Genomic DNA, 22,422 nt, shown 5'->3' on the forward strand with positions numbered 1-22,422 from the left:
TTTATTTGTTCTAATATTTTCATTTACCTGGTACTCTAGATAGATTTCCATGTGATTCTTTACCTATCTAATACGTATGGGAAGAAAAAAAAAATTCTTTAAAAATCGAAACTGTATCTCTTTCTGATATTGAAGTTTGGGGGAGTGAAACTCATATTAGTGGGAAAATAATCTCTACACAGCTCCTTTTCACTCTGAGATACCTAGGGAGGCAAGAAGAAAAGAGCGAAATTTCAAAGCTCCTGCCAGCGCTTCAGTGCTGTGAAACATTAATGAGCTTCTGGATTTGCAAAGGTGGGCCCAGAGCCTAAGGATGTTTGAGAGTTAAACTGCTCTGCATAATGAAATAAAGGTAACTGAGTTTCCTGAGGAATTGGAGAATAAAGAGGTCTGGGAAAACGGAGGGAGCAGGGAGCTGGGAAGGTGGCAGTTGTCCAGCCTCACATTAGAGCTTGCAGGATTCCAGCATGACCCGAGAGGCAGGCAGCAGTGATTCTGTAGGTGCATCCTGTGGGCAGGCACTGGGCAAATGCTCAGAGATCATGTCACACCCAGGACAAGCCATTATTTTTAAATCTGGGGAGCTTAAAAGGAGGCAGTGAGTCTCAAAGAAGGGGAGGAGGCTGGAGCTTCTCTGGAGTCTCCAGGGCAGAGACACATGGAAGGGATTTACACCTCTCGCCCTGAAGGATACTGCCCTGCATGCTGAGACAGACAGTAAGGTCAGACAAGCCCTGAGTTCCAGCAACTGCTTTAGATGAACCTCATTCCCTCCCCTCACTTCTCAGCAACCCCCTCCCCACCACCACCACCCAGCACCTTCAAGTAGAGTCTTCTGCAAATGCAAACGCAGCTGGCAGGGGCACCTGGTGTGGCTGAACCCTGATTCCCAAGTGTGACACGCTGTTTTCTCTGTGGTAGTTAAAAAGGTCTGTTTTCCTCCAGAGATGTCTCTTCCTCTCTGGGGCCCAATGACTTTCAGTGTAACTTTCAGTAACATTACTGTGTATTACAGTGGTTCCAAGCACCCCAACTATGCCCCACCCTCTGGCCTCCACTTACACTGCGCCTCACCTGCGTGCCCCCCAGTACCAGTTAAGACAGAGCTCCTTCTGTCTCCTCTGCATACCAGGTTACATCCCTCCTCCCCACACACAGGCTGTTCCCACTTTTCCATGCTGCACCTACTTTCATAAAACTACATCTCCTATGGGGACTTCAAAAAACCAATTCAGGCCTCATTGCCTCCAGCAAGCCTCCCCCAGCCTCCACGTCTGACTTGAGGGACCTCCTTCATGCCCCACTTCATTCTGAAGATGCTCTACCCCAGCATATCACACTCTACTGAAGTCACTGATTTACTTCTACACCTCCTCAATAGCTGTATCTGTTAGGGGAAGCACACTGACTGAAACCGCCCACCCTGGCCAGGTCCTTTAGTAACCATTCGCATGAGTTGTTTTATGACAGGAGATCCTGGTAAGGAATACGGAACTAATAAGCCACCACCAACCGGAAGAGTTCGGGAAAGGTCAAAAGGACCGCGTGTCCGTCCACTTCCCAGAATCCCTCTCGCTAGTATCCATCTTGGCTGAGCGATGTGTGCGCCACCAGCAAAGACTCCGAATTAGAGTGATTAGCCAAAGACCCCCCGGAAACTGATCCCATCACCATAAAACCCTGAGACTGCGAACCACGTGGCAGAGCTGTTCTCCTGGGTTCCCTTACCCTACTGCTCTCCACCCAGGTGCCCTTTCCCAATAAAATCTCTTGCTTTGTCAGCACGTGTCTCCTCGGACAATTCTTTTCTGAGTGTTAGACAAGAGCCCACTCCTGGGGCCCTGAAGGGGGGCCTCCCCCTTCCTACAACATATCCAGAGCCTAGCACTGTGCCCACAACATAGTAACTGTTTAATAAATTTTTGATGATAAATATATGACATAAAAGTTTTTATTCCAAAGCCTAAAAAGATAATCAGATACAGATCTGCCCAAGAAGAGCACATTTCAAATAACTGTCAGGCAGGAATATGTCTTTCCAAGTCCTGATTTTTCCTTCAACATATAGCTATGACTCTTCTGGCCTCTATCCAGACCCTCATATTACTCTTCCCTAGTTAAACTAATAGCAGCCTTCAAACCAAAATTATGAATGCTGATTATTTCATTCAACAAGTATGTATCACACACTTCACACAGAAAGCGTGGTGCTAAGCCCTGGGAATACATTAGCAAACAAAACCGGCATTAATCCCACCCCCATGGAATTAAACCAATGAATAAACAGCTACAATATTACAATTGTGATAAATGCTTTATGATGAAAATGACAAGGTATAATGAAGAGTGTAGCAGTTTAATAGGGGAACCTAAACCAGTCAATCCTAAAGGAAATCAACTCTGATTATTCAGCGGAAGGACTGATTCCCATACTTTGGCCACCTGATGCGAAAAGCCAACTCACTAGAAAAGACCCTGATGCTGGGAAAGACTGCGGGCAGGAGGAGAAGGGGGCAACAGAGGATGGGATGGTTTGATAGCATCATTGACTCAATGGACATGAGTTTGAGCAAATTTCGGGAGATAGTGAAGGACAAGAAAGCCTGACGTGCTGCAGTCCATGGACTCACAAAGAGTTGGACACGACTTAGCAACTGAATAATAACAACAACCTAGTCTGGGTTAGAGATGGGAGGTTTGCCAGTAGGAGTGCATATGGATTAGGGCAGGCTTCATTCGGAAGTAAGAGTTTGCCAGCAACAGTGTGTGCGTGTGCATATGTGTGTGTGTGCATGTGTGTCTGTGAAAAGATGGTTATTACAGAGGGAAAAGCCCGTGTGCCTCCTGAGGGAGCACAGAGAGCTTTGGGAATGGAGAAGAGGGCAGTGTGGTGGAACCCTGAGCTCCCTGTACAAGTGAGTGAGGCTGCAGCGTATCTGGCTGGCTAAGCTAAATTAGTTTTGCCTTGGGAAATCTGTCAGAGAAAGACTAACTGTACAGGCTACATCTGTAGGTGCAGTTTTTCCAAAGTGAAAAAGAAGCATAATAGTGAAGTCACGGCACACAGAAATGACCGTCAACTGAAGAGGCAGCATCTCCAAACTGCCTAAGTGGAGGGACAGTCTTACTTCAATTATTCCAAGAGAACCCACCAGAACTAGGTTAAGCTAAAGAGACTTTGCATTTGGGGGTGGCGGTGCTTCTGGGAAAAGGAGTCTGTCAGATCCTGGGCACAAGTGACGGCTACAAGTCACCTCAGAGAGAACTTGGACTAACACCATAAACACAGAAGTGTTTCTGAAGATTGTAGCCAACTGATTTGAACACTGCAGCCACACCAGGCACATGAATTCTTTTTAAATTAACAGCATAGTATGAATGTTATTGGATCATTTAAAATTCTTATCTCCTATTTAGAAGGATCTGGATTTTTGTGTTACCTCTGAATCCAAATTTATACAATGCTGAGGGGTCTATGGTTTTCAGGCATCATTACAAAACAATGAGCACTTCCTAACAAGTGGTGGCAGCAAAAAATCTTGAATCTTGAGATCAGATTTCTTAGTTATGATGCCTACTCCAGAATCACCTCAAACTCTCAAGCACAGTAACATGTGAGGGTTAGTCCAGAGGTAGAGATTACTAGTATGTCAGGATTCCCATAAAAGGATATGAATTATGCCGTATACTACATAATGAACAACTTCCAACTTCCTATGTAAGTGTTATAATTACAACTCATGTTGAAGATCTTATGTTAGTAGTATTTGCTTTATGCAAGGAAAAATTATTTTCAGTTGAAATGGTAGGGTGCCAGCAGCTTACTTAATATATATCCTAAGTGGCTTAGGGGCTAAGTACATAATCCTTTCAGCTGGATGCCTCAATTACATTTATCTTACTGTAGTGACCTATTGCACAGTTAATCACCTTCAACTGTATTGTTAACCTGATGCTTTAAATATTCATATTCTCAGAACACATCAATTATTTTTCTGCCATTCTTTCACTTGAAAAGATCCTTGGCACATTAATGGCTGGTGAGATAACAGATGCTGTGTTCCTAATATTATAAATTATTGTGACTTCTACACTCAATGACTGGTTGTAACTTAGAAAATCAAAACCACAACTACATATGACTATAAAATGACAATGAAAATAGGAGTTCATTCTATACTTAGGGGCTGTTTGACATTTTCCAGCTTGCCCTGATTTTATAAAAAGAAATGACCTTGAAAATAGTTAAACCTATCAAGTGATAAGGCTGCAGTTCACTGAAATAGACAACATGTTCATGTCTTTATAATACTGTTAAGCATTCATGAAAGCGAAAACAATGTTATTGCTCTTTAACCAATGTATACTTGTATTTCATAGGCTTATGCATATTCACCACAAGGCCATTCTAATCTTTGTTTACCTATGGCCCTCTGAGCTTGGAAATAAAGGCAATCAGGTCTCAGCCTGCTAGACTAGGAAAAAAGATCAGATTTTCCAAGAGGCATAAGGAGCTGGTTGATGTTTTATCAGCCTGTGTTTAATTAGAGTGCTCTCAGTAAAAACACCAATTCAGATTAGCTTCCTTTGCTCAGTGTTTATTAATATAGACACTCTTTAAAAGGGAACTTATGTTGACAAATAAATTTAGCTGTTGTCACTTTATAAAAGGAACAAGTACAACAATAACAACCAAAACAAAGAAGACAGTGGATGGAAAGAAAATACGTTTGAAACCCGGAGGTTACCAGGCCCACTATGTATACCCCCCCGCTGTGCTGGTACATTGCCTTCAGCCACACCTCAGGGCCTCAGGGTAAAGGGAACTGAGAGAAGGCTCTACAAAAGTCAGAATCTCCATGAATTGAAGACCAAAGATTCAGAGATCTAAAGAAAAGATCCTCTAAATAAAAGAAATACTCAAGACAGAAGGTATGTTTCTGTGTTTAGTTCAAGTTCTCTGAGGGCCTCCTCTTTCACTCCCACCCTATGCTATGCTAAGTCACTTCAGCCGTGTCCGACTCTGTGTGACCCCATAGACGGCAGCCCACCAGGCTCCCCCGTCCCTGGGATTCTCCAGGCAAGAACACTGGAGTGGGTTGCCATTTCCTTCTCCAGTGCATGAAAGTGAAAAGTGAAAGTGAAGTCGCTCAGTCGTGTCCGACTCTTCTCGACCCCATGGGCTGCAGCCTACCAGGCCCTCCATCCATGGGATTTTCCAGGCAAGAGTACTGGAGTGGGGTGCCATTGCCTTCTCTGCACTCCCACCCTAGCTGAGTCAATTCAGAACACGAAGTTTAAATGTGCACGTAGTGTTCAGCTGTTTTTTCCCAGGAGGTTCCTAGGAAAGGGACTTGAAGGAGGATGGCATGAAAATAAGGCTTCTTATGAGATATGGGACTGCTTTCAATATTCTGTAAACAGCTGGGGAACAGGGTCCCTGGAGAAAGAGAACCAGGCATGATTTTTTTTGACAGAAGAGAAGCCATTTTTGGCCAAAGCCATTTTGTGGTGTAAGCTGGCCACAGTGCTTGCCTTGAATGGATCTAAGTAATTAATGACCTTAAAGGACGTGGGGGACTATGGGAACAAAAGGAAAGCAATCGAGAAATGACAGTAGTCTTAGTTCTTCCTCAGAAGATGTACAGAACAATCTGATACACACTTGTGAGTCATTTGCAGGAACCAAGGCTCCCACCCAGGTAGAGGACTTAAGTACCTGCTGACACCGCAGCCTGGTTAGAACCTGACCCTCAAGACTCCAATCAGCTAAAGCTTGGACTCAGCAAACTTTGCCCCAGTTCTATACTAAACTGTCTTCTGCTCAAGCCCCCTCATGACTAGGCATGTACCCTTCACTTAAAGCTTCCTCAGTTTTGCTGTTCAGAGAGACACTGCTTTGGGAAAAGTTCTCCAGTGTTCTCCTTATCTGCTGCAAGTAATAAATCCTTCTCCTGATGTTTGGCTTGGTTGTGTCTTTTGGCTCAAGGACCCACCAAGAAGCAAAAACAGTTTTCAGGTAACAGGAGAGATGGAGGGAGGAAGAAAGATTTCTTAGAAAACATTCTTTCTACTTAATACAGGGACGAGTGGCACTGCTGGGACTATGATTAAAAAAAGCTCACTAACTGCGGTTCGCAGTGATGTCCATGAGAAACACACCTGAAGGTGAAAAAAGTAACTGTCGTGGCCAGGTCCAGAGAGGAGCTGTTCCCAGCACTAGGATCTTCCTGGACACCCACTCATTCACTTGCTCATACTGAATGAGTATCTATCACGTGCCAGGCACGCTGTCCTTGCAGTGAGCAAGACTGACAATGTCTCTGCTCACATGGAGTTTACACTATTTTAAGTGGTGACTAATAGAAACAGTAATAACCAATACCTTTGGGAGAGCAATCAGTGCCATTAGGAAAATATCCATCCATTAGTCTATTCATTCCCTCACAGAAGACTGAATGCATGTTGTGCTAGCAGCTGGAAACACACAATGGAAACTAAAACACAGGTGAAATTTGGGGATGAGTCACATATATATGGTAACGAACCTATAGGAATTAATGAGGTCACCCAGATATAGAGTGTGTAGAGGACAAAGGAAAAAAGGGGGGAAAATGCCACAAACATAAAAAAGTATTTAAACTTAAACTAGGAAAGTGTTTCAAGTAGGAGCCATCCATAGTACACACATTTTTTATGTCATGGATGAAACTGAGCAGGACCCCGTAGGGCTCCTGGGCACAGAAACACTTCTGTGTCCCTCATTCCCTCATTCCTTATTTGGAGGGAATAGGCTTCAGCCTCCAAGAGCTTCCCCAAGTTCCACAGGGCAGGTTCAAACAGATGCCACTCACAGAAGGAAGGGGATACGGAGACAAGGCAAGAGCAGCCAAGACACCACGGTGCAGCCTTGGGAGAGGGTCCTGGCTCCACCTCAAGGGACACACATAACAATGTCTTTGAGCTCCTCCTAGAACTAAAACCCCCACCAAATGGAAGATGTTAACTACTTGATGTTAACCATACAAACTCATCAGGAGAATGCCTGAGGCCAGATTAAAGGAGTTGCAGGCCCTGCAAGCGCCCTGATCCTTATCAGCAACCCCACACTGAAACCATTGCTATGAAACTCCTCACCAAATCCACCCCAAGTTGGGACACATGGTTTTGAAGGGCATGAGCCCGCCGTGTACCCCTTTGCCTGGCAAAGACAACAAAGCTATTCCTTTCTACTTCACCCAAAACTGTCTCTGAGATTTGATTTGGCACTGGTACACAGAGGCCAAGTTTTCAGCACCGTGGAGTCAATACCAAGAGAATCCAGGACTCACTGGATTTAGCAACAGGGTGACATCAACTAGAGCAGTTTCAACTGAGTTATAGGCCTGAACCTAAGACTGCACTGGGCAGGTGAGCCCATGAGATGTACGAAAATGCAGTCAGAATGCAGACAATTTCAGTTTTGATTGTGAAAGAAGAGACTGATTCCAGGATAAGTAGAGAAACAGTCGGGACAGAGGAGTTTTTTGGGTTTTTTTCCCTTTCTTTCTTCCTTTCTCTCTTCCTCCCTTCCTAAAATAGGAAAGATTTAACCATACTTAAAAGCTGAAAAGAGAGACTAATGAAGAATAACTTGGTGGACTGAGGTCCCTGAAAGAATAAAAAAGAGTGGGATCCAGAAAGTAGGAGGAGACTCCTTTCCCCTGGGAACTGAGGGACAGGTGGAGGAAAGATGCTGAGGAGTGGGGTAAGGAGCAGAAGTGAAGGATTAAAGGTTGAAAGACTCTTCTACCGGAATGGCCTCAGGCCAGGAAAATTCTCAGGCAAGATTTACTGCGAAAGGAAGAAGCCCCCAGAGACTGGAATGTATATTTTAGGTTAGGTTAATTGACAACTGGTAAAAGTGAATGGGAGGTTTGAGAGGGGAGAAGGTGGGTTATAGTTTAATAAATTTACTTAACAGAGAGACATATAAAATCTGTCCAACTAGGCAGAAATACTTGGGGAATACAATGATTCAAACATCTGCAAATAAACATTTTCATTTATCACTCCATGTCTGGGGTAAAAAACCTTGAAATGTAGATAGAGCTGAATCAACAAGCTCAGTACCACAAGAGGGTTATACAGGAGCAAATATCTCTGCACACATACATCTGAAGTGAAGGGGTGAGGAATTCAGAGAAATAAGGTCAGTTACCTAACCTCAGGCAAGCTGCTTCCCCTTGCCGTATCCCAAATTTCCCTTCTTTTTTTTTTTTTTTTAAGGAAAATACTATCTATTTTCTTTAAGCTCCTCAGGGATACTGTTGAGATGAATGCACTGTATACTTAAAACTCTTAGCCAACTTAGAAAAGAACCTGAGAACATCAAAAAGCCCACACTAAACTGGAACAACGTCTGGGCACTGGCTACACTGGGCCACACAATGGGAGGCTCCCTTTACATTCCGATGAGTACAGGTACTGATGAGTACAGGGCTCTTTTCAGGAACATTCCTCTCACCTGAATCATTTGTTCCACTGTGCATGACTGAAACCTAACCTAACGAGCAAGAAGAAAGATAGCATCACGCTGTCTGAACACGCTTGAAGGCCTGTGACTCTCTTCTTACTACTTGCTGTGGGAAAAGGCATGTTAGTTCTTTGCTTATCCAAAATGTTAAGCCCTTTATTTACCGAGTGTCAGCTCAGTCAACACAGAGCGGCAGCCTCTGTTAATTCTTCAAGATGGCAGGATCCTAGAGCCTGGGAAGCATGTCAATCACTGTGCCCTGCACACGTCAAGTACTCAACCTAATGTTTGCCGGATAGTGCCTGCCTGCCTTGCTCTGCCATAGAACATGCAGGCATGTGCTCCTTAAAAGCAGCAATATCTGTCGGCCAGGTGATGCGGGATAGCTTGCTCATTTTCATCTAATTTTTTATGGAGGTGAAATTCATATAACAAAAATTAAAAATTTTAAATGAACAACTCAGTAGCATTTACGGCACTGAAAATGTTGTAGAAGTACCACCTCCACCTAGTTCCAAAACATTTAATCACCTCAGGACAACACCCTGTACTCATTAAGCAGTTGCTCCTGACTCCCTCTTCCCACAACTCCTGGAAACCACCAATCTGAGCTCTATCTCTGTAGGTTTATCTCTTTCGGATATTTCATATAAATGGATTCATACAATATGTGGGCTTTTGGGTCTGGCTTCCTTTACTTAGCATAATGTTTTTGCAATTCATCCATGCTATGGCATGCATTAACACTTCTTCCTTTTCATGGCTGAAAAATATTCCACTGTATCGATACAACACAACTGGCTTATTCATTCATCTATTAATGAACATCTGGGATGTTTCTACCTTTTAATAATAGTGCTGCTACAAACATATGTGTACATATATTTGTTAAGTATTGTTTTCCAGTCCTTTTGGAGATATACTTAGGAGTAGAGTCACTTAGTCCCATGATAATTCTATGTTTAATTTTTTAAGGAACTGTTTTCCACAGTGGCTGTACCACTTTGCAGTCTTACCAGGAACTGTACAAAGATTCTAACTTTTCTGTATCCTCACCAACACTTCTTATTTTCCACTGTTTTGATTATAGCTATCCTAGTAAATGTTAAATGGTACCTCACCGTTTCCTGATGACCAATGATCTTGAGCATCTTTTCCTGTATTCGTTAATAACTTCCCTGGAGAAACGTCTATCCAAGCCCTTGGCCCATTTTTAAACTGGATTGTTTGTCTTTTAGTCATTTTTAAGCAAGGTACTCCGATACTTGTCTCTAAACATACTGCTTCAAGCAGCTGAGATGCAAAACAAGATGTTAACAGTATAGTGTTAAGAGGTTATGTTCTGAAATCAGACTGCTTGGGTTCACTCTGTACCTGACTATCTTTATGACCTTGACAGAGCTATGTCTCTGAACCAGAGATTCCCATTGTAAGATGAAGACATTAATACTAAACTTCACGGATGTGTGATGAGCAATAAATAATTTAATCAATGTAGTATACTTAACTGTGTCCAAGACAAAGCAAGAACTATAAAATTGTCAATAATCAATAAAATTTGTAGAGACAGCATCTCCATGTAATTACATTTCCCATAGAGACGGGAGAAATGCATGAACCTTTGCCAGATTCAGCCATGCAAGGGAAAAGGGAACTCCAGCAAGGAAGTATGTTAAGTATAAATGTTAGTACAAAATGGTCTCAAAATAATGAAAAGCAATTGATAAAATATTGTTCTTTATACCTTTTAACAACATAGGAAAGCATTCTTATACTGTAGAACAGAAGGCAGAACCCACATCTGCAAAGAAAGTTTGATGATACAAACACTAAACAAGGACCAAACCTCTGTCCCATCATACAGTCCCTAGAATGAAAAAGATGGAGAAAGCTTGCAGGCTACAGTATTTTATAACTGTCATTTCTTTGAAATGTCTATCCATCACTGAGTAGGAACAATAAACCATATTATTGAGAAGCATCAAGATTCTCTCCTTTCTGTACAAACAAAAACTTCATCACAACCAGGGGAATCATGTCAAGCAGTGCACCCACTCACATCCAAAAGTCACATGCATCTTTCTGCTAAGTCTATGCTGCTGCCTTTATGCTTTGCAGTCTTTAGAAACGCACGCTCATTGTAACATGTGACACCAATCCAATGTCAATGGGCAAAGGCCTCTGTGCTCCAAGTCTATCCCAGATTTGGTAACGAAAAGTTCTTCCAGGGTAGGGGTTCAATATCTCTTACTATATTGTTGTTATTCAGTCGCTAAATTGTGTCTGACTTTTTGCGATCCCATGAACTGCAGCATGCCAGGCTTCCCTGTTCTTCACTATCACCCAGAGCTTGCTCAAACTCATGTCCATTGAATCAGTAATGCCATCCAACCATCTCAACCTCTGATGCCCCCTTCTCTTCCTGCCCTCAATCTTTCCCAGCATCATGGTCTTTTCCAATGTCTTCAGGGTCTTTGCTCTTACTATATACTCTGGTTGAATTAAATCTTCTGTTTATAATATACAATTTCATACCTGTAATTTTTCCTGTCATTTTACATTGCTTTAAAAAGGAATGAAGTCCTGACTTCACTTGAATTCCTTAGGGAGCTTGAGTTTTCTAAAGGCTTATGTATCTCCTTCCCCACATTCCCTCCACCAGCAAATTTAAACCTTGACATACTGATTAACTTAGATTATAATTCATGAGCTCTGCAAAGGATAGATGCAAAGGAACTAAGAGTCATGGGTAAATTCAAGTTTATTCTCAATACTGGAACAAATGAATAAGATGGAAGGGGTGGTCAAAAATTAGTAAATCAAAAGGAAGGAAACAAATCAGTAAATGAAAAGGTAAAATGCCAAAATTAATTTACAAAGTAGAGAGAAGGGAAATTAGTGAAAGTCTGTTACACAGCAAAAAACTTTCTCTGAAAAACCTCTAATTATATGATATATGAAATGGGCAAGCTTAAAAGTGAACTTACTGTAAAAAACACAAATTATGTTCTTAGGAAAGCAAATAGAAATTAGTCCTGGATTAGTCATCAAAATGTTCTTGCTTGTCCCAGATCACAGTTAAAGAACAATTAAGAGGCAGAATAAGGTAATGCACATACAATGCACTGGCAGCTCCAGGTTTGAGTTCCAACTCCACAAATATGGCAAGAAGCTTAGGTCCAAAATGTAACTAATAAGCTCATTTTTCCCAAATTATGGAAATGATTTTGATTTTTCAAATTTGGTGATAATCAGAATTTGTTGCAGCTTAATTCTGGATGCTGCCCCTTTTTTTATTTTCTGACCATTATAGAAAGTACAGAAATCACAGAATGCTGCTCTTGCTGCTAAGTCGCTTCAGTCGTGTCCGACTCTGTGCAACCCCATAGACAGCAGCCCACCAGCCTCCACCGTCCCTGGGATTCTCCAGGCAAGAACACTGGAGTGGGTTGCCATCGCCGTCTCCAAATCACAGAATAATACAAAGAAAAAAGAAAGGGACTCTATATATACTATAATGTATACTACATACATGTTATACTTTTCTAACACTGTTTTTTCAATTTAGTTATAATTCACAAAGAATTACATGTATAGATTTAGATATAATCTGATTAATTTGAATACTGATAGGCGTTCATGTGACTCATGCCCCCATAAGTACACGAAGAATATCTATAACCATATAAAGTACTATAATATTTTAATTTATAATATTATAGAATTCCTAATTTTAAAATTAGCAGAGAACCATGGACTAGCAATCAAATAAAACCACATTGCAGTTTATTAGGTATTTATAAGTTAAGAAAAGGGATATTTTTGGTATAGTTCCTGGTTATCACAGGCAAGAATGAACTATTTTGTGTTATCCTAAATTGAGAATTTACATATTATGATTTCTTCCCTCCCAGAAATACATCTGATTACAAAATATCAGATTGATGTTTTATATATATACATACATATTGTTCAATTAATATTGTACCATGGTTATTTCCCCATATTATTAAAAATGATTAATGGTTCAAGTAACTTCTTTTTAGTTTCACTTATAATTCATTTAACCACTTCACATTGCTGGGCCTTTTCTTTTTTTCCATTAAAATAAAGAAAAATACTAGTTGCACCAAATAGGATCACTATGAATTAATAATTTTACACTCTTGATAAATACTTTCAAATTCGCTTTGTACCAATCACAAATCAGTGCAAACAACAATAGCAGTAACATGGAAGTGACTTAAGTTCTTGCTAACATTTCAGCATTAACATTTCTTATTAATTTCTGCCAAATGGCATTTCCCTACTTGTCTTGCTTTGACTATTAGTAAGATTAAATATTTTTTCACATTTTTATAGGCTAATTCTTTTGTGACTTCTCTGTGTATTACACTATCTTGTCTATCGATTCTTCCATGTAAAATCTAAATAATCATCTGGAAGAAATGTCTCAAAAATACTTAGTTTGGAAAGACCGCCATATTTATAATGCTTAGCCCTTCATCTACAAATTTAGTATGTCTCTCCAATTAATCTATCATTTCTTAAAGTTTGTATTTTTTTTGTACATTCCTTGTGGTAGTTGTGGCCTCTAACAACACTTCTCAGAGATTTCTGCAAGCAAAATACATGGCATTTTCCAAATCACCCTCCAATATATTTTTTTTTTTAATCAGAAAATTTGCTATGGTCATGACATGGGAATGACTATGATTTCCACTTTGGTCCAATAATTACAGTTTCTTAGTTCCCAAGGAATGGGTAGGGCTGAATTAACATTGGCACAAAAAAGAATCAATTAGATATCTCAATGATAACTGAATCTGAATGAACAGTATAGTTCCTTTCAGTGGGAAATATAGCTGACATACAATATTATGTTAGTTTCAGGTGTGCTGCATAATGATTTGACATCTGCATACATCAATTTGACACTGCATATGTCTAGTAGCCATCTGTCCCCAATCAAAGTTACTACCGTATTATTGACCATGTTCCTTATGCTGGATATTACAACCAATGGCTTATTTATTATATAACAGTAGGGTTGTGCCCCTTAAATCCTTTAAAGAATTTCACCCAACTCCCCACCTCCTTCTGTCCTGGCATCCACCCAATTTTATTTCTTTTATGAAAGAGATAAAATTCATTCCATTAAATTTTTTAATCTTAAATTCTATTTATATGAAATTAATATTGTAATCCCTTTCTTTTAGTTTAATTGCCTGATTTGCCTTGCCTATAATTTTACTTCAATAACAAAGTTTGAGGGAGGAGGAGAGTGCAGTCACCTGTAAATATCTTAAATTTTACAGTATTTGTTTATTAATAATGGATTTACTCTAGGAGCTAAAATAACTCATGCAAGGAACAGAGCCTCAACTATTAAATTATTAATATTTAATACATCTTCCTTTTTCTATCATGCTTTCCTCTACTAAACACCTAATAGACTGAAATGAAGTTTTCTCTGATCATTACTCCAAAGTTCTCTGCCAATTTTAAAATCAGGAATACTATAATATTATAATACTTTCTAAAATCATGAAAATGCTTTACATACTGATGGGAGTACATGAATGTGTGTGTTACATGAATACCTACATATCAATATTCAAGTATCACTGAATTATATCTAGGTCTATGTCTGTTATTGTTTATGAATTGTAACTCAATTTAAATAAAGAGTACTTGAGGGAAAAAATATAAGTATGATTAAAGAATCATGTGGGCTTCTCAGGCGGTGCTAGTGGTAAAGAACCCGCCTGCCAATGCAGGAGACAGAAGAGACATGGGTTCGATCCATGGGTCAGGAAGATCCCCTTCAGGAGGGCATGGTAACCCACTCCAGTATTCTTGCCTAGAGAATCCCATGAACGGAGGACCCTGGCGGGCTACAGTCTTAGGGTTGCAAAGAGTCAGACATGACTAAAGCAACTTAGCACACAGGCAAGAAGTCATACAGTCCATGCAGAAGTGACACTGGTCATACAGACACGAGCATTAATTTTATTTATAAAATCATACTTGAGTATGAAATTCTGTTTTTGTTGTTCAGTTGCTAAGTTATATCTGACTCTTTGCAACCCCATGGACTGCAGGATGCCAAACTTCCTTCTCTATCTCTTATATAATGGTATTTTGTGACATGGTAACTATCCCTCTGTTGCACCAAAAATTAAAGTTGAATTTCAATATGAATTATGACAATAAACACAGTATTTTCCAATTGTTATGTGAGATAAAAGAAAAAGTAGCCCTGAGATAAGTTTTTGCTATTGTTTAGTCACTAAGTAGTGTCCAGCTCTTTGTGACCCCATGGACTCAAGCCCGCCAGGCTCCTCTGTCCATGAGATTCTCCAGGCAAGAATACTGGAGTTGGTTGCCCTTTTCTTCTCCAGGGGATCTTCCTTACCTGGGGATGGAACCTTACCTGGGGATGGAACCCATGTTTCCTGCATTGACAGAGAGATTCTTTACCACTAAATCACGAGGGAAGCATTCTACAAAATAACTGCTCTGATCTTTGAGATTTAGAATAACAATTATTCACATATTAAAAAAAATAAGCAAAAAAGGTTAGTTTTTTTTTCTATAAGAAACTTTTGCACTTAGAGGTACCCTAAACTCTACAGTTCCTTCACTACCTAAGAATTAAAACACTATAAATATTCATATCTGCCTACTCAAGTTGAACCACTTGTTCCATCACAGATCTGAAAGTACTTCATAAACCATCCGGGAAGACGGGGTGTTACAGCATGAGCATTCATTCCATTTATGGAAATACAGTATCCATCAGTCCCCTATAATTTTGCTCAACAGCAATTGCTAAGGGAAGTTTCAAATATTTGTTGGAGATACTCCTGAAAAATAGAGGACAATTTACTGGTGTGTATGATTGTCAAGTGCTAGAATATGTCAATCATCTAATTACCAACTATTCACTGAGGAGGGCTTTTAAATACATTGTAAATGAAATGTGTAAATTAGCCACAAATTTGATATATATTATGCGGGATAAAAGAGAATAGAAACCTCTTTCAAATCTGTAATTTATTCAAAGGAGTTTCCATCTTAAATACATTCCACATGAAAAGCAATTTACATTGACCCAAGTTACTACATCTTCCATGGTTCTTTTAGAATAGGTATTTATTTATTCAAGAGCAGCAAGAGAATGGGGAACAAGTCTTCTAGTCTAAGCTAATGTTACACAAAGTCGCTAAGGAGCTCATTTTTTATTCCATTCCAACATCCTCCTTTCCTTTCAGTTGCCTCCTCCAGGCCCCAACAAAAACTCCATTACCAGTGACCACAAAATAATCCTTATCTTTTTACACAACACTTAGTCTCAGAAACAAGTGCAGAGTTGCAAAATTGGAAATCAGTAAACAAAATTAGCCTCCCTCAACCACACTGATGAGTTCCAGCCCATCAGTCATTCCTAAATGTCATTCCTAAATCCTCCCATTGCCATCCAAATCCAAAAAGGGAACCAAAATTTGGGGCCATATTTGGCTTTTCGGACCTTGGCAGATACAGAAAACATAAAAAAAGAAAAAAAAAAAAAGACAGCATTTAAAACTGAACTGATACCGTGACCAAAAAGTAATTTTTTGTTATTTAAAACAGAAATGACATACATGGCCTAAAATCAGCAACAGGAAAACATTTTCAAAGCAATGAGAATACACTTATATTGGACTTTTGTCAATGATGCTGGTCAATGCTGGCTCTTCCCTTAGGTGGTGAGGTTAGCCACTCCTGAGTTAAAATAACACATACATGGACTTGTCACACAGCACAGGGAACAACTACTGATACACTCAATATCTTGTAATAACCTATATGGCAAAGAATCTGAAAAAGAATATATGTGTATGTGTGTGTGCATAATGAAATCACTTTGGCGTACATTTGAAACTGATATGACATTGTAAATAAACTATTCCCTACTGGATCAGTTGGCAAAGAATCTGCCTGCAAGGCAGGGGACCTGGGTTCGATCCCTGGGTCCAGAATATCCCCTGGAATAGAAAATGGCAATCCATTCCAGTATTCTTGCCCGGAGAATCCCATGGACAGAGGAGCCTAAGGGGCTACTTATTGTCCATGGGGTCACAAGAGTCGGACACAACTAAGCGACTAACACTTTCACACCTTCAATTTTTTTAAAAAGGAGAAAAATAAAGAAGAGACAAACATACTGTATGAATCCCCAAATTACAGACTTTAACTAAAATTGGTAGAAATACATAATATTTCTATTTAAATATAAAGCAAAAGGAAGAGAAGTTTTGAAATTTTTGTCAGTCTTACAATTTGCTTATTGTAGGAATCATTGTGATTCATATTTGGTCTGAGGGTAAAAAGATCTCTGCTTATATCCATGACTTAGTCAAACCTTTCATAACACCAGAGATACCTATTTATGATATTAAGACCACTGCTTTCTTAAATTAGATCCTGTTGTTCACTATCCTTACATCATTTAAGAACTTATAAATTTCAAAGAAGAACATGAACAAAAACCATAACAATTCATTATTATCCAAGGTAGAGTTATGGTGTCGATTTTCTAAATAAATTCTAGACAGGTTCAGATCAGATCAGATCAGTCGCTCAGTCATGTCCGACTCTTTGCGACCCCATGAATCGCAGCACGCCAGGCCTCCCTGTCCGTCACCAACTCCCAGAGTTCACTGAGACTCACGTCCATCGAGTCAGTGATGCCATCCAGCCATCTCATCCTCTGTCGTCCCCTTCTCCTCTTGCCCCCAATCCCTCCCAGCATCAGAGTCTTTTCCAATGAGTCAACTCTTCGCATGAGGTGGCCAAAGTACTGGAGTTTCAGCTTTAGCATCATTCCTTCCAAAGAAATCCCAGGGCTGATCTCCTTCAGAATGGACGGGTTGGATCTCCTTGCAGTCCAAGAGACTCTCAAGAGTCTTCTCCAACACAACAGTTCAAAAGCATCAATTCTTCGGTGCTCAGCCTTCCTCACAGTCCAACTCTCACATCCATACATGACCACAGGAAAAACCATAGCCTTGACTAGATGAACCTTTGTTGGCAAAGTAATGTCTCTGCTTTTGAATATGCTATCTAGGTTGGTCATAACTTTTCTTCCAAGGAGTAAGCGTCTTTTAATTTCATGGCTGCAGTCACCATCTGTAGTGATTTTGGAGCCCAGAAAAATAAAGTCTGACACTGTTTCCACTGTTTCCCCATCTATTTCCCATGAAGTGGTGGGACCAGATGCCATGATCTTCGTTTTCTGAATGTTGAGCTTTAAGCCAACTTTTTCACTCTCCACTTTCACTTTCATCAGGTTAGTAGTCTACTAAATAAATAAAAACAATTCATAATCCCAAATACTAACGGCAGACTAAAATGATCTTCCCAAACCTTGCTGAGTTTTAACTGCCTACACACTACTCACCAAATGAGGTTAAAAGCAGCTACAGACCCGTTAGTACTAGTTCCGTACACCATTACCACATAATTTAAAAGAGATTCCTCCTTGTTGTACATATACACAATGGAATGTTACTCAGCTACTAAAAAGAATGCATTTGAATCAGTTCTAATGAGGTGGATGAAACTGGAGCCTATTATACAGAGCAAAGTAAGTCAGAAAGAAAAAAAGCAATACAGTATATTAATGTATATGTATGGAATTTAGAAAGATGGTAAAAAAAAGACCCTATATGTAAGACAGCAAAAGAGACACAGATGTAAAGAACAGATTTTTGGACACTGTGGGAGAAGGCAAGGGTGGGATGATTTGAGAGAATAGCATTGAAACATGTATATTATCATATGTGAAATAGATCGCCAGTCCAGGTTTGATGCATGAGACAGGGTGCTCAGGGCCGGAGCACTGGGATGACCCTGAGGGATGGGATGGGGAGGGAGGTGGGAGGGAGGGTCAGGATGGGGAACACATGTACACCCATGGCTGATTCATGTGAATGTATGGCAAAAACCACCACAATACTGTAATTAGCCTCCAATTAAAATAAATTAAAAACAAACAAAAAAAGAGATGCCTCCTAAACTATTGGACTTTTAAATTTTTTTTTAAATTTTATTTTATTTTTAAACTTTACATAATTGTATTAGTTTTGCCAAATATCAAAATGAATCTGCCACAGGTATACATGTGTTCCCCATAAGAATTTGTAAATTACTAGACACAGTAATGCTAGGCTAGGCACTATACTGAGCAAGAAAGGTATGTTCACTCTACACAGGAGCTCAAAGACACAATACCAAGTCAAGAGACCACTCAGGAGAAGAACAAGCATTTTCATGACAGAAGAGCACTGAAAAGGTTAAGGAATGCACAGGGACTTGTTGAAAAGTGGATTCTGAGAAGGCTGTGAGTTGCTTTCCAAGCAATGCTAGCACATGAAATGTCCTATGAGCAGACTGGTGTCCAGTCCTATTTGAAATATGGAGAAAAAAAGCGCCAAGAAAATATGTATGGTCATGAGAACAAAGTAGATAGTGAGACATGCAGAGACAAGTTGATGTTTCTAAGAATTTAGATTAAAACAGGAACAATAAAAAAATCAACCTCTCCAATTACATCAATCTTATCCAGATAGACTATTCTAAACATTGGGTTTCCCAGGAGGTTCAAGCGGTAAAGAGTCCACCCGCCAATGCAGGAGACATAAGAGATGCAGGTTCGATCCCTGGGTCTAGAAGATCCCCTGAAACAGGGCATGGCAACCCATTCCAGTGTTCTTGCCTGAAGAACCCCATGGTTCTCCATGGACAGAGAAGCCTGGTAGGCTATGGTCTACACAGCATTGCAAAGAGTTAGACTTGACTAAAGCTACTTAGCACACAGGCACAATCTAGAAACCCTCCCAGACCATCCCTACTCCAGGTTTCAGACCCTGTAACTTCCTTCTTTCAAAAGGGGTGCTGCCTCTACTTTCAGATGTTTATAAAAATGGGAGCAGTTTCCTATTTGAATGTTAATTACTGTTATGACACACATGATAATTTAACTTGCTTCAGTAATTTATTCTTCCTTGTAATTAGATGTAGTAATTGGAAAATCTTCCAGAGTGTAACAACAGTTCTAAAGGTGAACTGGCGGGGGGGGGGGGGGGAGCTTTCCCATAGGATTTCAACTATAAATCTGGAGCTGCCTGTTCCATGGGAAGTCACTGGATGAACCAGGCCAGAAATCAGAGATGGTCCTTCTGGAGTCAAAGAGGTGGCACTTGTGACTTTTAAGAGCTGGACGATTCAAAAAGAAGGCAAAGACCCAGCAGATGGTTAGTTAGAGCTACCCTGAGAAGAATATTAAACACTAAACTTGAATGAAGCCAGGCAGGACATGACACAATGCCGTTTAAAATCCTCTAGTCTGGAAGCTATTCACATACAGTTCAGAAACTCTGTAGAATGAGTTCAGGCCAAAAATACCATTGGGTGTGATGGGCTCTATTTTTACGTGATTTATAGAAGTGTTTCGGTGCTTGCCACATCATATACACTCAATAAATTATTACTGAAATAAGTAACAGAGTAATTGGATAAATGCATGGGTGCATGCATGGCTTAGCAATAATTATAGCCAATACAATTCAATACATAAAACATACCAAGTATCATGCTAAACACTTAATATCTCTTTTTCTTCTCTCTCAACTTCCTTTTCATTGTTCCCAAAGCCTTACTACATATCTTGACATAAGATTCTTAAAGAAAAAAAAATTCTATGACAGATTATTTCAAACATATGCAGAAGTAGAGAGAAGAGCTCACAAACTCAGATTCAGCTTCAATAATATTGACCAATCTTTCCTCATTTATACCTTGTGTCATTAGCTCTCCTATATTATTTTGAAGCCAATTCCAAATATCATATCATTTCATGTGGCAATGTTTATAGGGTTTGGGACTCTCTGGTGGTCCAGTGGTTGAGAGTCTGCCTTGCAATGCAGGGAATACAGTTTCAATTCCTGCTTGGGAAACTAGGGTTCCACATGCCACAGGGCAGCTGGGCCCGCCCACCACAGCTGCTGAGCCCACACACTGCAACTAGAGAGCTTGTACACCGCAGCAAAGGACTCCGCGTGATACAACTAAGGGCCAAATAAGTAAATAAATATTTTAAAAAATAATTATAGGCTTCATTTTTAAAACTTCAATGTAATAATCCCTTAAGATAGTAATAAGAATTCCTTAATATCATTCAGGCACTATACCTTTTACCCATTATTCAGTTCAGTTCAGTCGCTCAGTCGTGTCCAACTCTTTGTGACCCAATGAACCGCAGCACACCAGGCCTCCCTGTCCATCACCAACTGCCAGAGTCTACCTAAACCCATGTCTATTGAATTGGTGATGCCATCCAGCCATCTCATCCTCTGTCGTTCCCTTCTTCTCCTGCCCTCAATCTTTCCCAGCATCGGGGTCTTTTCAAATGAGTCAGCTCTTCGCATCAGGTGGCCAAAGTACTGGAGTTTCAGCTTCAGCATCAGTCCTTCCAATGAACACCCAGGACTGATCTCCTTTAGGATGGACTGGTTGGACCTCCTTGCAGTTAAAGGGACTCTCAAGAGTCTTCTCCAACACCACAGTTCAAAAGCATCAATTCTTCGATGCTCAGCCTTCTTTATAGTCCAACTCTCAACATCCATACATGACCACTGGAAAAACCATAGGCTTGACTAGACGGACCTTTGTTGGCAAAGCAACGTCTCTTCTTTTGAATATGCTGTCTAGGTTGGTCATAACTTTCCTTCCAAGGAGGAAGCGTCTTTTAATTTCATGGCTGCAATCACCATCTGCACTGATTTTGGAGCCCAAAAAAATAAAGTCAGCCACTGTTTCCCCATCTATTTCCCGTGAAATGATGGGACTGGATGCCATGATCTTAGTTTTCTGAATGTTGAGCTTTAAGCCAACTTTTTCACTCTCCTCTTTCACTTTCATCAAGAGGCTCTTTAGTTCTTCTTCACTTTCTGCCATAAGGGTGGTGTCATCTGCATATCTGAGGTTATTGATATTTCTCCCAGCAATCTTGATTCTAGCTTGTGCTTCCTCCAGCCCGGCATTTCTCATGATGTACTCTGCATATAAGTTAAATAAGCAGGGTGACAGTATACAGCCTTGACGTACTCCTTTTCCTATCTGGAACCAGTCTGTTGTTCCGTGTCCAGTTCTAACTGTTGCTTCCTGACCTGCATATAGGTTTCTCAAGAGGCAGGTCAGGTGGTTTGGTATTCCCATCTCTTTCAGAATTTTCCACAGTTTATTGTGATCCACACAGTCAAAGGCTTTGGCATAGTCAATAAAGCAGAAATAGATGTTTTTCTGGAACTCTCTTGCTTTTTGATGATCCAACAGATGTTGGTAATTTGATCTCTGGTTCCTCTGCCTTTTCTAAAACCAGCTTGAACATCTGGAAGTTCACAGTTCACCTATTATCGTCTTTTATAGTTTGTATATAATTATATCCAAAAAAGGTCTAGATAGTAGGGTGAATTGACATATCCCATAAATTCTTTTAATCTATAGATTTCCCCTCCATATCTTTTTAAAAAACAATCTTGTTTATTTATTTATTGACTACACTGGGTCTTCATTGCCATTTAAGGGCTTTCTCTAGTTGCAGCAAGCAGGGGCTATTCTCTACTTGGGGAGCTCGGGCTTCTCATTGTGGCGGCTTCCCTTGTTGCAGAGCACAGGCTCAGTAGTGGTGCTGCACAGGCTTAGTTGCTCCATGGCATGTGGGATCCTCCCGAACCAAGGATCAAACCTGTGACTCTTGAATTGGCAGGCAGATTCTTTACCACTGAGCCACCAGGGAAGCCCTCCATCTCTTTTTATTTCTGTTGCATTTTTGCTGTTGTAGCTAATGAAACAAAGTC

The 22,422-nt window shown here is 40.2% G+C and overlaps 1 protein-coding gene across 20 annotated transcripts in view; it reads right to left on the reverse strand.

Annotated features, from left to right (window-relative positions):
• The window catches only part of SMYD3 (SET and MYND domain containing 3), a 745,976-nt gene that overhangs the window by 394,396 nt on the left and 329,158 nt on the right, over positions 1–22,422 (reverse strand). The window contains exon 6 of one of the 20 annotated variants that reach the window (XM_086344979.1): positions 1–22,422. This exon is cut by the window's right edge and continues 6,878 nt beyond it. The exons of the other annotated variants lie outside the window; for them this stretch is intronic. The gene's annotated coding sequence lies outside the window, so the exon portion shown is untranslated. 20 annotated transcript variants of the gene reach the window in all.

This window comes from Bos grunniens, chromosome 16 (assembly GCF_055505025.1).
Source record: "Bos grunniens cultivar Pamir isolate PY7600 chromosome 16, Bosgru_T2T1.0, whole genome shotgun sequence".
Taxonomy (NCBI): Eukaryota; Metazoa; Chordata; class Mammalia; order Artiodactyla; family Bovidae; genus Bos; species Bos grunniens.